At 30.0% G+C, this 13,817-nt stretch overlaps 1 pseudogene; it reads left to right on the forward strand.

Annotated features, from left to right (window-relative positions):
- The first annotated feature begins 2,433 nt into the window (after window positions 1-2,433).
- On the forward strand, window positions 2,434-2,552 carry LOC120599096 (uncharacterized; annotated as a pseudogene).
- The last annotated feature ends 11,265 nt before the right edge of the window (window positions 2,553-13,817 follow it).

Genomic DNA, 13,817 nt, shown 5'->3' on the forward strand with positions numbered 1-13,817 from the left:
CTTAAAATAAGATGACTCTTACAACAATTGCTTTATTTTCTGAATAAGTTTAGATATTCTGGATTAAAAAGTTTTACTTCTAAAAATATCTCCAAAAATTAATTTAGAATAAAATATATTATGAAATGGCAAAAAACTTCATTATAATAGAATATATTGTTTTCCTAAGGCTCCGTATTAGTTTCATATTGTTACTGTGAAAAAAATCCCTAGTGGCTTAGAACAACACAAATTTAGTGGCTTAGAACAACACAAATTTAGTGTCTAATAGCTATGGAGGTCGAAAGTCCAGTACGAGTTTCACAGGGCTAAAACCAAACTGTCTGGAGAGAGTTATGTGCCTTTCTGGAGGCTCTGTGGGAGAATCTGTTTTCATGCCATTCCTTGGCTCATGAACCTAGATCTCTATCTTCAAAGTCATCAACACAGAGTCGAATCCTTTTCACATTTCATCATTATCCTTCTGTTCTGCCTCCTTCTTCTAATTCTAAGCATACTTGTAATTTCATTGTGCAATCTGGCTAATTCATTGTTATCCATCTGTTTTATTTTTTAAAAATTTTTATTTATTTTATTCATTTATTTATTTATTTGAAGAAATTATTTTAATTTTTTTTCCCCATCTACCTATCCCCTCCTGCCTCTGCCCTACCCTCTGGTAACCACTAGTCTATTGTCTATGTCCATGAGTCTCTGTCCTGTTCATTTGTTGCTTTTAGGTTTATATCCCACATATAAGTGATATCGTGTGATTTTTAACTTCTTTCTGTCTGGCTTATACTTGTAATTTCATTGTGCCAATCTGGCTAATTCATTGTTATCCATCTGTTTTAAAATTGGCTGATTTGAAACTTAAATTCTATCTGAAATCTTAATTTTATTTTTCAGTGTGACCTAATGTATCTCCAGATTTTGATGATTAAGATGTGGACATCTTTGAGGGAGTCATTATTCTGCTTACTACAACTATTTTTAAAAATGTTTTTTCTTGATCTTTTTTTTTAAAAAAATAGGACATTACGGTGTCATTTATCTATTTCACTCTTTATTGTTTTCAATCTCAGGACAGTTATAGATGTCTAACTCAGTATCTTCTTTCATTAAATAATAATTCATTTTATGTGGCTCCATTTGAATACGTAGATGTGAATATCAGCAATTTTCATGGTAATTCTAGTCCTATATGCTCAAAATTGTCAGTCAATCAGCCATTAGGCAGCAGAAGAAATTTTTAAAAATTTTAGTTCATAAGTTATTTAGGCTATTGATCTTCTTTCTTTCTTTTGGCTTATTATACCTACCTTCTGAACCATTAATCATTTTGGCTACTCTTTTATATATTCATTTCCATTTTGTTCACATTCATTTAAAAAAGTTTTAAAGGAAATCTTTTTATAGAAGCATGAAATATATAGTTAGATGAATATATAATTCCAGCTCTTTGAATAGAAAGCTGTTTTATAGGCAAGTAGTCATGAAGGAATATGCTTTTCAGTTAAGAAATTTTTTTTTTTTAGTTCCTAGCCCTGTTTTTACTAGCTCTGACACTTCTAGAAAAGTATTAAACAATTTTAATAGTACTAATATAAGGGGCTTCAGACTCCTTTTCTGAGGTATAATTTAACAATCTACCTTTATTGAGGTATTTGAAAAGATTCAATTATATAATGTTTATAAAATGCTTCACATATAGCTGGACTTGAGTAAGGGCTGAATAAATGTGTTTTATTTTGAAGGTTGTGTTCATATAAGAAAATAAAAAACAGTACTATGGGACAGTGCTTCTCAGCAACTCTTACACTACAGCACACAACCTGTGCAGTCTTCTGAATGAACAACTACTGTTCTTTGTGGGATTATATGTTGTAGAATATATAAAATTCCATGTTATAATGATAATTATAGCTCTTTATAACACATATATTTTAAAAACAAAAAATGAGTCTTGGTTTAGAAATTTTGCATAGGGAATATTTGAATGACTGAAGGACAAGTTCTAATGAACACGGAGAACCATATACATGAACAGAATACTGGGGAATAAGATCGAAAATAAAAACTGGGACATAACTGAGAATTGAGTGTATTGTATAGCACTCACCAAAGAGCACCATGTACAGCAAAATTAAAAGTTATATTTTGTCTATTAGTTTTCTATTTGAAAGAAAAAGTGATACAAATATACATATACAAATTGTCAAAAGCCTATGTGGTTTAACTTAAAGTTCAAATGTCAAAGAATATTAGCAGTGATTCCATTTAGGAGAAATGTTTCTGGGTACTTTGTATAAATTACAATTTTCTATAATTAGCATGTATTACTTCTATAAGAATAAAATATGCTTAAATGCCGCTGGAAAAGGAAGTAATTCATATGACACTAAACTTCTTAAAAGAAATTCAATAATTAGTGAGAGTAAAATGAATACAATAGTATACAGCCATGCTACCCTGAACAAACCCAATCTCATCTGATCTTGGAAGCTAAGCAGGGTCAGGCCTGGTTAGTATTTGCATGGGAGATCACCTAGGAAGACCAGATGCTATAAAAAATAAAAAATAAAATAAAAAATAAGGAATTGTAAACTGACAAGGTTCTTGCAATCTGTGAGGTCAACCAAAGATTGCCTAGCCTAAAAAAATAAAAAATAAATAAAAAATAAAAATGAATACAATTGAAATTATACGTTTGGCATTTATTTCTCAACAACTATTCATTCTATGCCTATTGTGTACCTTGTACAGTTTAGTATAAAAAATATAATTGAATACTGAATTGAACTTTAAAAGATATAAACATTTACTTATAGCATAAAATATCAACACTACATGCTTAGGGGTGTGAAATAATTTAATAAAGAAAAGTTTTGCATGTTTATCCAACTGAACACAAAAATGAAAGAATAATATTATTCCTTCAATGAATAAATATGTTAAAATGCTGTGATATTGATCATTATTTTCATTTATATATCATTGACTATGTAGGGGAGACATAGTCAATGATATACAAATGAAAAGAATGTAAATAGGATCAAAATAAAGCATTTATGATTTCAAATTGTTATGGTTGTTATAAATAGAAAACTTGTATTTAAAATTTTTTTATTCAACTAGTTTCAGCTGTACAACACAGTGATTAGACATTCACATAACTCGTGAAATAATCCCCCAGATAAATTAAGTACCCATCTGACACTGTACATAATTATTACAATATTACTACTATAAAAAATTTGCATTCTTTCCCAGATTTTCAAATTACTATTTTCTTTATTTTTTTCCAATGACAAATACTTTGTAATAATATATTTTTCAAAGACAGAATGTAATGTCTTATCAGATGTTGTTTTTATCACTCTATGTAGTTATTGGGATAATCACTTGGCTAAAACAATGTATAGAAGATATAATGATCATGTTACATCTTGATTAAATGACTTTAAATGTGGCTGATACATAGATATATTATAAATATAATTTTTATTAAATGTTAGTTATGTTTTGTAGTTCAGAAATGTGAAATTCTGTCAAACTGTTTCCTGTATCCTATAGTAATTTTTTTCTTCTATGAAATTGAAAATTTCTGTTTCAAGTTTCAAGGGATTACACTCTAGTACATCCATAATCATATTTTCTTTTTTCTTTTTTTTAAGTTTATTGGGGTAACATTGTTTAATACAATTATATAATTTTTAGGTGTACATTATAATTTGACGTTATATATTCTATTGTGTGATTAGCACTCAAAGTCCACTTTCCTTCAGCTACCATATATTTGATCCCCTTAACCCACTTCATCCTCCCCCTACCCCCCTATATTTGACCCCCTTTACCCCACCTACCTATTTTCATAAAGCAACTAATGTCTACATTTTAAAATTTCAATGACATAATTCAAAATAATATAACAATTTTCATCTCTAATGATGAGAGGTTCTCCATGAAATATCATAAAAAGATAAATGTTGACAATGGTGAGAAGCTTCTGTATGTCTCTTGTTGAAATAAAAAAGTACGATATATAATTATTTCTTTTAACTCTGTTTCTAAATAGTTTCACAATTTTATTGTAATCCATAAAATAAACCTTCAATGAAATCCATGTGTTACACTGAATTATAGAATACATTATCACTTAACTTCAGTAGAGTTGCTTTATTAAAAAATCATTTCATTTATACTTCATTTTTTAAATGATATTATACATTTAAATAGGTGAGAACATTTAAAATAATGTTATCAAATATCTAATTATAATTTCTTTCGAAATGGCATCAAAGGGAAGTCCAAACATTGAAATATTGATTAAATAATTTTGGCTTTCTAATTAACATGATACAAAACACCAACAAGAATAATATGTTGATGTGCAAATATTATGTTGATGTGCAAATATAAATTTTTTAAAAATGTATGTGTTTTTTTAAAAACCGATTGCAATTTTGAAAACAAAAAAGTGTACTTTGAAAATGCTCTAATGGCATGAATTATGTTTTATTAGTTTTATTCTAAAATTTTTGAATTATTAGTCATTAAACATTTGGAGTATTATACAGGTTTGTTTGACTAAAAGCATAAATTGACTATATTGGGTCCTAATGCAGCACGTTTTCTGTGCTCTCCTTTTCCAATAAATTTTCTTTTTATAAAACTCAAGGTTAAATGATCAGTTCATGAAATATTTAGCCACATTTTTTCTTGTATTTCATCATCACCCTAACATTAAATGTGCTTGTGATAAATATTGTAGTTTACACAACTTTTTGAATTCTGTGGAGGTTGAAAAGTAGAGTCAGACTGAAAAAAATTAACTACTGAATTAAAAAAAAAAAAACCTTTACCTAATGTGGATAAAAATAAAAATGAAATAAAAATAAAAAGCGAGTTAGATTTTTTTAAGCATAGAAATAAAAGGGAATGAGATTTAAAGAAAAAGAATTGAAGAACATTTAAACATTCACTTAACAAGGTATATTCATGAGGATGATCACTTGGATGAAACAATGTATGGAGATACATTTAGGATCTGACTAGAAATATATCTTTCTATTAATTGAGATTCTAACTCTAATCAATTTTATTGCATATTACCTGCCTTAATTTATACTTATAATACATTTGAAGTCAGAGCATCCATTTAACTTGTAGGAATTTAATTATATTAGATAATGTATTCACTTTTCATTTTTCTGCTAGTAGTTCTAACAATGCAGACTCAATGGTGCTTGCAAAGGAGACAGGAGGAAAATCTTTTGATAAAAAAAAACCACATTATGTTCTGTTCCTGTGCCTGCCTGCCTGCCTTCCTACATCATAAATCTCAGTGATAAAGTAATAATTTGACAAAATTTCAAGGGTCACATGTATCACCTACCTGCATGAAAAGATATTTTTAAAAATGAAAAACATAAAGTCTCATACTGATGACCATTACAGATAAACTTTTATAATAGATTCTGATGTAGGAAACATTAACTTTAAAACTTAATTAAGCAAAATGTTATCTCCTCCCCGCCACAAAAAAACTCCCATTCTTCTCATTAGTAGACCTATATTACAAAAGTTTTACTCAATTACTATTGATATTGTTTTATTGTTGTTATATACTGAATTGTATTCTGCCAAAATCTGTATGTGGAAGCCCTAACTCCAAAAGTATTTGGAAATAGGGCTTTTAAGATAGTAATTAAGGTTAAATATGGTCATCAGGGCAGGGCTCTAATCTGATAGAACAGGTGTCCTTAGAAGAAGAAGAAGAAGAAGAAGAGACACCAGGAATTTGTGGGCACAGTAAAAAAGCGACCAACTATCTGCAAGTCAAGGGATGAGGCCCCAGGAGAAACAAAGCCTGCCAGCACCCTGATCTTGGACATCAAGCTACTAGAATTATGAAAAAAATAAATTTCTGTTGTTTAAGCCATCCAGTCTGTGCTATTTGTTATAGAAACCCAAACTTACTACTACGATTATGTCTTTGAATTTTAACAATAAAATGTTTGTGAACTTTTTTTTTTTTAATTATATATAAGTACCTGCATACTAGTCTCAATTTTGCCTCTTGGCTCTAAAAGCCTAAAACTTTTACTATTTGGCTATTAACAAAATGAGTCTTCAAAGTAACACTCTTTCCTCTGAACTGTCATAAGAATTTATTTTCTAAGTGACATTTACTAAAATTTTCATTCTACTCTGCTATTTCAATATTCATTTTATCACCCTAATTAAACAGAAAACAATCTCTTCTCTCACTACAGGCCTAAAGGTGTTTGCATCATGTGTTTAATAATTGGTTGGGAATTATGGCCTCTAAATGCTGACAGTACCTAGCTGACAGCCAACAAAGGAAAGGGACCTCAGTCTTACCACTATAAGGAGCTTGATTTTGTCAATAACCTGAATGAATATGGAAGCAGATTCTTCCCAGAGCTTCCCAGTAAGAGTCCAGGCTGGCTGCACCTTGATTTTTGCCTTCTGATATCTAGAGCAGAAAAACTAGTCAAGCTAACTTGGACTTAAAGAACTGTGAGATATTAAACTTGTGGTAAGTCATCAAAGTTGCAGTGTTTGTTATGGCATAAACAGAAGAAAACTAATACAAGTGGATGCAGGTATTATTAGCCTGATCTATTTATAATAAAGATCTCCACCAATTTCTCACCTAAAGGTTTCAGCAGTCACTGATGGTTCTTGCTTAGATCTATTGTTGTCATTAGTGATTACAAAATGGTATTGTGATTTATCATTTCTTCTGCATTTATTAGCTGAAATTCTTCTCTAAAGGGAACTTTTATTTATCAGTAATGTAGTAACCCTGAAATAAATTTTGTACATGAAAAGCAAGCTAAATACCAAATTTTTTTCTATTTATTAGATTTAGAATCTGAGATGGTGATTTTGCTACTCTAATAAGGCAATTAGATTCCCTCTCCCTTCCCTTCCCTTCCCTTCCTTTACCTTTCCTTCCCTTCCCTTCCCCTCACTTCCTTTCCCTCTCTTTCTTTCTCTGTCTCTGAGTTTTCCCCCAAAATCACAGTTTTCTGTTCTCCAGTACATTTTCCCCGTTGACCTCTAATTAGTTGCTCTTTTTCCCTCATCGTTACAAAAGAAATCTGTCTAAATGTAGTAATTTTCAAACATCAGGGTGGTATGGAATCTTTTAGCCTTCTATCCTGTTTGGTAATCTGGAAGTTAAATTTTGTCATTTCCTACACAGCAAAAGGACAGTGTGATATATTTCCAGTTTTCTATACTTTTATTCTGTTTTTATTTCTCTTATAAAGCAAAGTAGTACATGAAAACATTAACTTTAAATATATTATCTGCTTTCACATATAATGCCTGATTTATAAGAATATAACTTAATTAAAACTTAGTGACCATTTCATGGTCTAATATTCAGATTGGCCGTATTACTTAGACCATAATTCAACTTAAGAGATTTAGAGTGAAAATATAGGAAGCACCTTGCCATTCAACTCTTTCCAGACATTAAAGATTATGCTTATAATCCAGTAGTAGAGGGAAAATTGAAAAATTCTTAAGCTAAGCTGCACTAGTTTATGCTACAGTGGAAAAAATTTCAACAACCTAGAACCCCAGAAGAGCTTAATAGCCCCCAAATGAAACCATTAATCACACTTAAATGAAACGGCAACTCAATACACATGCTGTTAAGTTATTTCCAATAATACATTATTAGTTTTGAACTCACTTTATGTTATGAACTACCACAATATACATGCAATCTTTGGAGAGGCTAAGGAGAAGCAGTAATGAAAGTTGGTGACTCAACAAATAATGCATTAGCAAGATGATTTCTTATGACCATTATGCCTTGGAGGAGGAAAATAAAAAAAAAAAACCTAAAATCATACAGGCTTTATACTTGTTTTTTTTCATGTATACGTACGAATATGTAGACATAAATGTAAATATGTGTATACTAGTTTGCCATATAAAACTGAAAAATAAATTATCTCTACTAATGTATCAATAAAGAATGCTATTACATAGATATGTAACAGATACTTGTGATTTGTTACTAAACTCTTGCTCATAAGCCATGAGAACAGTACTGAGTCACTTATTGGAAAGAGTGTGGTCTCCCTAGAATCTGATGAGTTGTTTTCCAAAATCATGAGTCTATTTGTTGCTGTAAGCCACCCACTGATTTCACTGGATTGTATTTTTTATCCAGTCTCTCCTTTCACAGACTCTAAAATTCAGAATTAGATGTTATAGACTCTGTAGGCTTTTGTGGAACTGGACTGAGAACACATAAATGATTTGCTGTACTGCACTTTTGGGAAGATTCGTTTTTTGGATAAATTTAATTGACTCTTCATTGAGTCATTTCAATGCATAGAATTTCTAAATGAAATGGTCTTATTAAGTAGGACTCTGTGTACTGCTATAGTCCAATTCCTTGATCATGAATGATTTATGTAGGTTATATGATAATTTTCAAAATTAGAACATTTTCTTTTCAAAGTAACATACACCCAGCCATAGTAAAATTAAAAAAATAAATAAATAAAATGTAAGTATTTTATCTTTATTAATAAATTTAGGTGGTGAATATATCCAGTTGTTAAGTGGTCAGAATGATTTTAATAGAAAGCTCCACCTTCTATTAAAAATGTTACTGAAACAGCTATACTTAAATATGTCCTAAGAATAATTTTAATTTCACAATTATATTTTCATAAATATTGAAAAATAGAGAAAAGGCAAATGTATCTTTTGATCAAATTTCTCTCCCAAATCCCACCTTCTTCTTCAGTTAGAAACACAATTGTTGCTCATAACTTCAATGTTTTCTATAAATGTGTGTGCACAGAAAAATATAGAGTTTGCTTCTGACTGTGTGTATATTTTAAATAAACAGGATTATGCTAAAATGAACTATTCAGCAATTTAGGTTACTTTCTGTCTAAACATTTCTTTATTTTTATTTTGTTTTGTTTCAAATAACAATATGTATAGAAAAACTTTCCATAAAAATACACAGAGATTAATTTTACTTTTAAAACATCACACATATTAAGGTAGATTCTGCTTTCGTTATATTTTACATTTTTTATTGCTAATGTATCAAAATATATTGACTTTTGTGTGTAAAATTTGCATTTGTCATACTCACTAAACTTATTAGAAAAAAGCTTATCAGATTATTCTTGTTAAATTTACATTTAAATAATATAAAATAATAGTTTTTTTCTTTTAAATATGTATAATATTTTTTTCTCTTGGTATTTCCTGGAGTTTCTAATGTTGAATACTAATAGGAAATAGTAGCACCTTATTTTTTCCTTTAGTGTGAATGCTTTCAATTAATTCTCTATTAAATATGGTATTTTTGTGGTTTTTTTAATAGATATACAGCTAAGGAAAGTTATTTCTAGCCCAATTTTGCAAATGTTTTGTAAATATAGTTCACATCTAAAGATGTGATAGGTCATAAAGTAAGTCTCAAACGTTTAAAATCTTGAAATGAATTAAAGATTTTCTCTGAATAGAATGAAAATACGCTGTAAATCAACAGGAAATTACTTAGAAATTTATATTTTTAAAAACTAATCAATACATTTTAAAATAGACTATGAAACAAAGGGAATCAGAATACTAGAAAATATAGGGAAAATGTGACATATCAAAATTGAGAAAAGCTAAAAATCTATGACCCATTATTTATTCCAAAAATGCTAGATAAATATAATAAAACCAACCTATAGATATTGAAGTGATTAAGAAATTTTTTTGATATATTGCTAAATATAAGCTGAAAAACAAAATTAATTGCATTTCTATGCAGTAGTAACAATGAGGACAAAAAATGTTAAATATTACCATACATATTAAATATATAAGACTACATCTAAAAAAAAAGTACAAGAGCTTTACACTAAAAATTACAAATCATTTCTGAGAGAAATTAAACTGAGCCCAGAGTCAATTAAATGATATAACCTGATCATCATGAATTAGATAATGGATTGTCAGACTCAATATTGTTAACATTTTATTTCTTTCCAAATAGATCTATAAACTAAAACAATCCTAAACTAAAAATAGCAGATTTTTGTTGAAATTGACATGATGATTCTAAAGTTTAAGTGGAAAATACTTAACTGAATTTTGTTTGTGAACACCCAAACTAGATGATATATTATGTACCAAATACGAAGATTTGTTCCATGATATTGGTGTGTTAAAACTTATATAGACAATAAAATGAAGAAAATTTATAACCTCTCAAAATCCTTGAATTTAAATTAGGTGAAGGAATTGGATGAAATTCTGGGTTGTTTTAATTAATGAGTGGTTAAATACATTATAAGTAAGAAAATGGGAGTAAAAAAATGCTTAGTAAGCAAAATGTTAGATTCTGTTAGAGATTGCACTCTCATCATGAAACTCAATGTCCCATTTCTCCTGGGAATACAGTTAGAATATATTTCTTGTGACTTTTTGGAGTGAGGTTAAGTCATCATACTAAATTATGGCCAATGGAATACACTACTTCTATGACTGGGTTTTAAGACTTCTCACAGAGCATTCCATATTTTCCTTTGTTCCCATTTGTATATCTGATAACTGTAATTCTATTAGGTTTGCCTTCTTTTTCTCCCACGAGCTGAAAGCATAACCACCTCACTATCCACCAGTCTCCAGCAGTTGGATGTTCCTGGGCTCCTCTGTGAAAAGCAGCCCATGCATCTTCCTACATGCTAAGTAATTTTAGTCCAGCAGACCACTTTGACATTATTCTTGTGCCAATTTTTCCAGTTGTTGAAAAGCTTTCTGAATTTTACTAGTTAAGTGAGATTATAGAAAGATTGTTATAAACTAACTCTAAATATTTGTATTTGATTTCATTAATCCTTAAATAGTATCTCATCTCAATAATGCCTTTTTAAATTCTTTTTAAAAGCAATGAGACATTTTAACTCATTCCAAGTTCTGCTTTTGATAAAATAAAGCATTCCCAGTTCTCTTTTGTCTTTACTTTCATTATGCTTAGATTCCAGTGCAGTATTGCCTATATCACTTAGAACACTCTCATTTTCATATTTTGCCTATTCAAAGGTCTTTGAATGAGAGAAAGAATTATTCTAGCAATAAAAGCTTTGCTTTGTAAATTATAATTGTATTCTTTCTCTGGAGGATTTTGTAATTTAAATTTCTTTTTTAACTAAGGCACCTTTGTTCCATTCAAAATATTATTATAGAATTTCCAAGTACCTCAAGGATAGCAGCGGGAGCTTTTTAAATTTGAATCTCTGAACATCTTCCAAGGGAAAAATATGCAGATCAATATAGTTAGATAATAAATTCATCCACAGTTAAGACTAACAGTATAATTAGGACAAAGAGAGTTCTATACACTTTAATTTACTGGAATGGTAAATAACCCCAGACAACAGAGTATGTTTAATGCCTGTACTTAAGTGGAGCCTGAATTTAAATAGAGAGTCACAGGCATCTGTAACAAACATAGGAGAGTGCTGTAGGGTCCCAGTGTGGGTGACCACAGATGACATCTAACAATAGTCACCTTCACAAGAGGGTCCTAACCAGGGTAAGAAAGCAGAGAACATTTAATAGGAAGTTAAATAAAATGCCCTTCAAAAACGTGTGGAATCAAAGATGGCAGTGTCATGAATGTGTTAATTCTGGAGGCAAAGCAGGATCCTTGGAAATGAGCTCCTTGGAGGCTTGGTGCTAAAGAAGAATAAAGAAGTGGCTGAAAATCAAAGCCTTACTGGAATTAGAAAATAATCAAGAATCAAAGTGTTAGATCAGAAGACATTCCATTAATTTCCATTTGTTGAAGAAATTATTTTAGCAACAGAAAAGGTTCTTGCACTAAGAAATGAAGGAAGCCACCAAACCTCGCTCCTGTAGAATCTTTCTACTATTAGGCCCAGAAAAATCAACTCGATAATAAAAATCAACAACAAAATGTGAACACTGAACCAATCAGTTACCACAAGAATAAATGGTAGAATGAGCATTACATTTTAACCAAATAAGTTCACAAAGCAAAGGTAAAAAACAAAATAAGAGTATAACACACCATTCTTAATATGAATGAAATTTAATTAACTAAGCATTCGCAGAATTGAAACAATACCACAAATCAGAAATACAGACCTGACTATAAATGGACAAATAGAAGGAGGATGTAAAATGAGAATTGACTGATTCTAATTAAAGAAATGAAAATAAAAGAATAATCTCTGAAATAAAGACTGAATTACAAAGTTTCCAATGGAAGGTAGATACAACCAAAAACATAATATGGGATTTAGAAAATAAAAGTGACAAAAGGCCAAGAAAAGTGTTTTAAAAGGTAAAGGTAAAAGGGGTAAGAAATGCGTGTGTGTGTAAAATCTCAGACATTTAGCAAATGAGATGAATTTTTATAGACATATTCTAATTAATAACTTAAAAATATAGAATTAAAATATCATTATTTATCTACACCCAAAGATTAGACAGCAGTGGTTATTAATATGACAAAATAAGAGATAGTAGCATTACTTCCTTCATAGAAGAGCAGAGCAGTCATCATGACATAATAGTCCAAAAGAAAAACACCCTCTAGGTCTAACTAAGAATTTACATGATATAAAGAGACTAGAAGGGCATGCTAAATTATACCATGGGGATGAAATCAGCAATATTCAGATAGTGGAATACTCTCAGGACAGATAAATGCATGTCCTCAACAAATGAACTGTATGGGGAAAAAAAGAGAGTGGTGGAAGCTACAGATAAAAAGAGACTTTAAGAGACATAGCAACTAATGTGATGATCTTATTTAGATTATGATTCAAAAACATCAGACAATTGACAGTTTGAATACTGAGTGAATATTTGATGGTAGTAAGTAATTTTGTTAGTTTTATGTGTGATCTTGTTACTATCTTAAAGTTATTTTTAAAATTGTCTTATAGAGATTGGATTATATACCTATGCTATTCCTTTCAAGTTCATAAAGTTAAAACAGAATCATGGGGCATGCCAAAGATGAAAAGGAAGGCTTCTCTCTAGAATCTGAAGGTCAAGTCCTCTCAAGTGCTCTAAAGGTCTTAGCAAGCAGTTCCCCAGCCCCTGGAGCCCTTAGGTCTTCTTCCTGTGGTCCCTCCTTTTACATTCTACACTTTGTTTCACATTTTATTCTCACATCAGCTATTGCCAAAAAAGTTTATCACCACACAGCTTCAAAATTAACCACTTAGAACTCCACCACAGCTTAATTTTTAAATAAAATTAAGTGCTAAGTTTGTTAGGAATTTTATGTTTTCCGTGTGGATTTTTATCACTAAATATTTACACATACATGTAAGTTGCAAGAGCTTACTTACTCTTTTAGTGGCTTGGGATAGAGCAGTGAACAACAACAAAATTTCTCTACTCTCTAGTGTAACAGAGCAAATGAGAAGTTAGATTGAAACTTTCATAATCCAGCCAAGTACTGGTATCTATAAGGTATGAAATTTGGACAAGACACTTTTTCCTTTGTGATCTTCAATATATCACAGGTAAAAGAGAAGCTACTAGTTTATCTAACATAATCGTCTTGGTCATCAGGTGATGATACATGATAAAATGCCTTTTCTATCACACACACACAAAAAAACAAGATTTCTGCTTCATCAAGTTATTTGATTTTTCCAATAGTTTATCAAAGTTAAATATGAATAAAAAGAATATACACAAAACCTGTATATAAGTTTTAATGAGTAAAGGAGAGTTCACATGAAATACAACTACAGATAAACATTATAAACTCTATATTCTATACA

This window comes from Pteropus medius, unplaced genomic scaffold (assembly GCF_902729225.1).
Source record: "Pteropus medius unplaced genomic scaffold, Ma_sr-lr_union100, whole genome shotgun sequence".
NCBI classification, from domain to species: Eukaryota; Metazoa; Chordata; class Mammalia; order Chiroptera; family Pteropodidae; genus Pteropus; species Pteropus medius.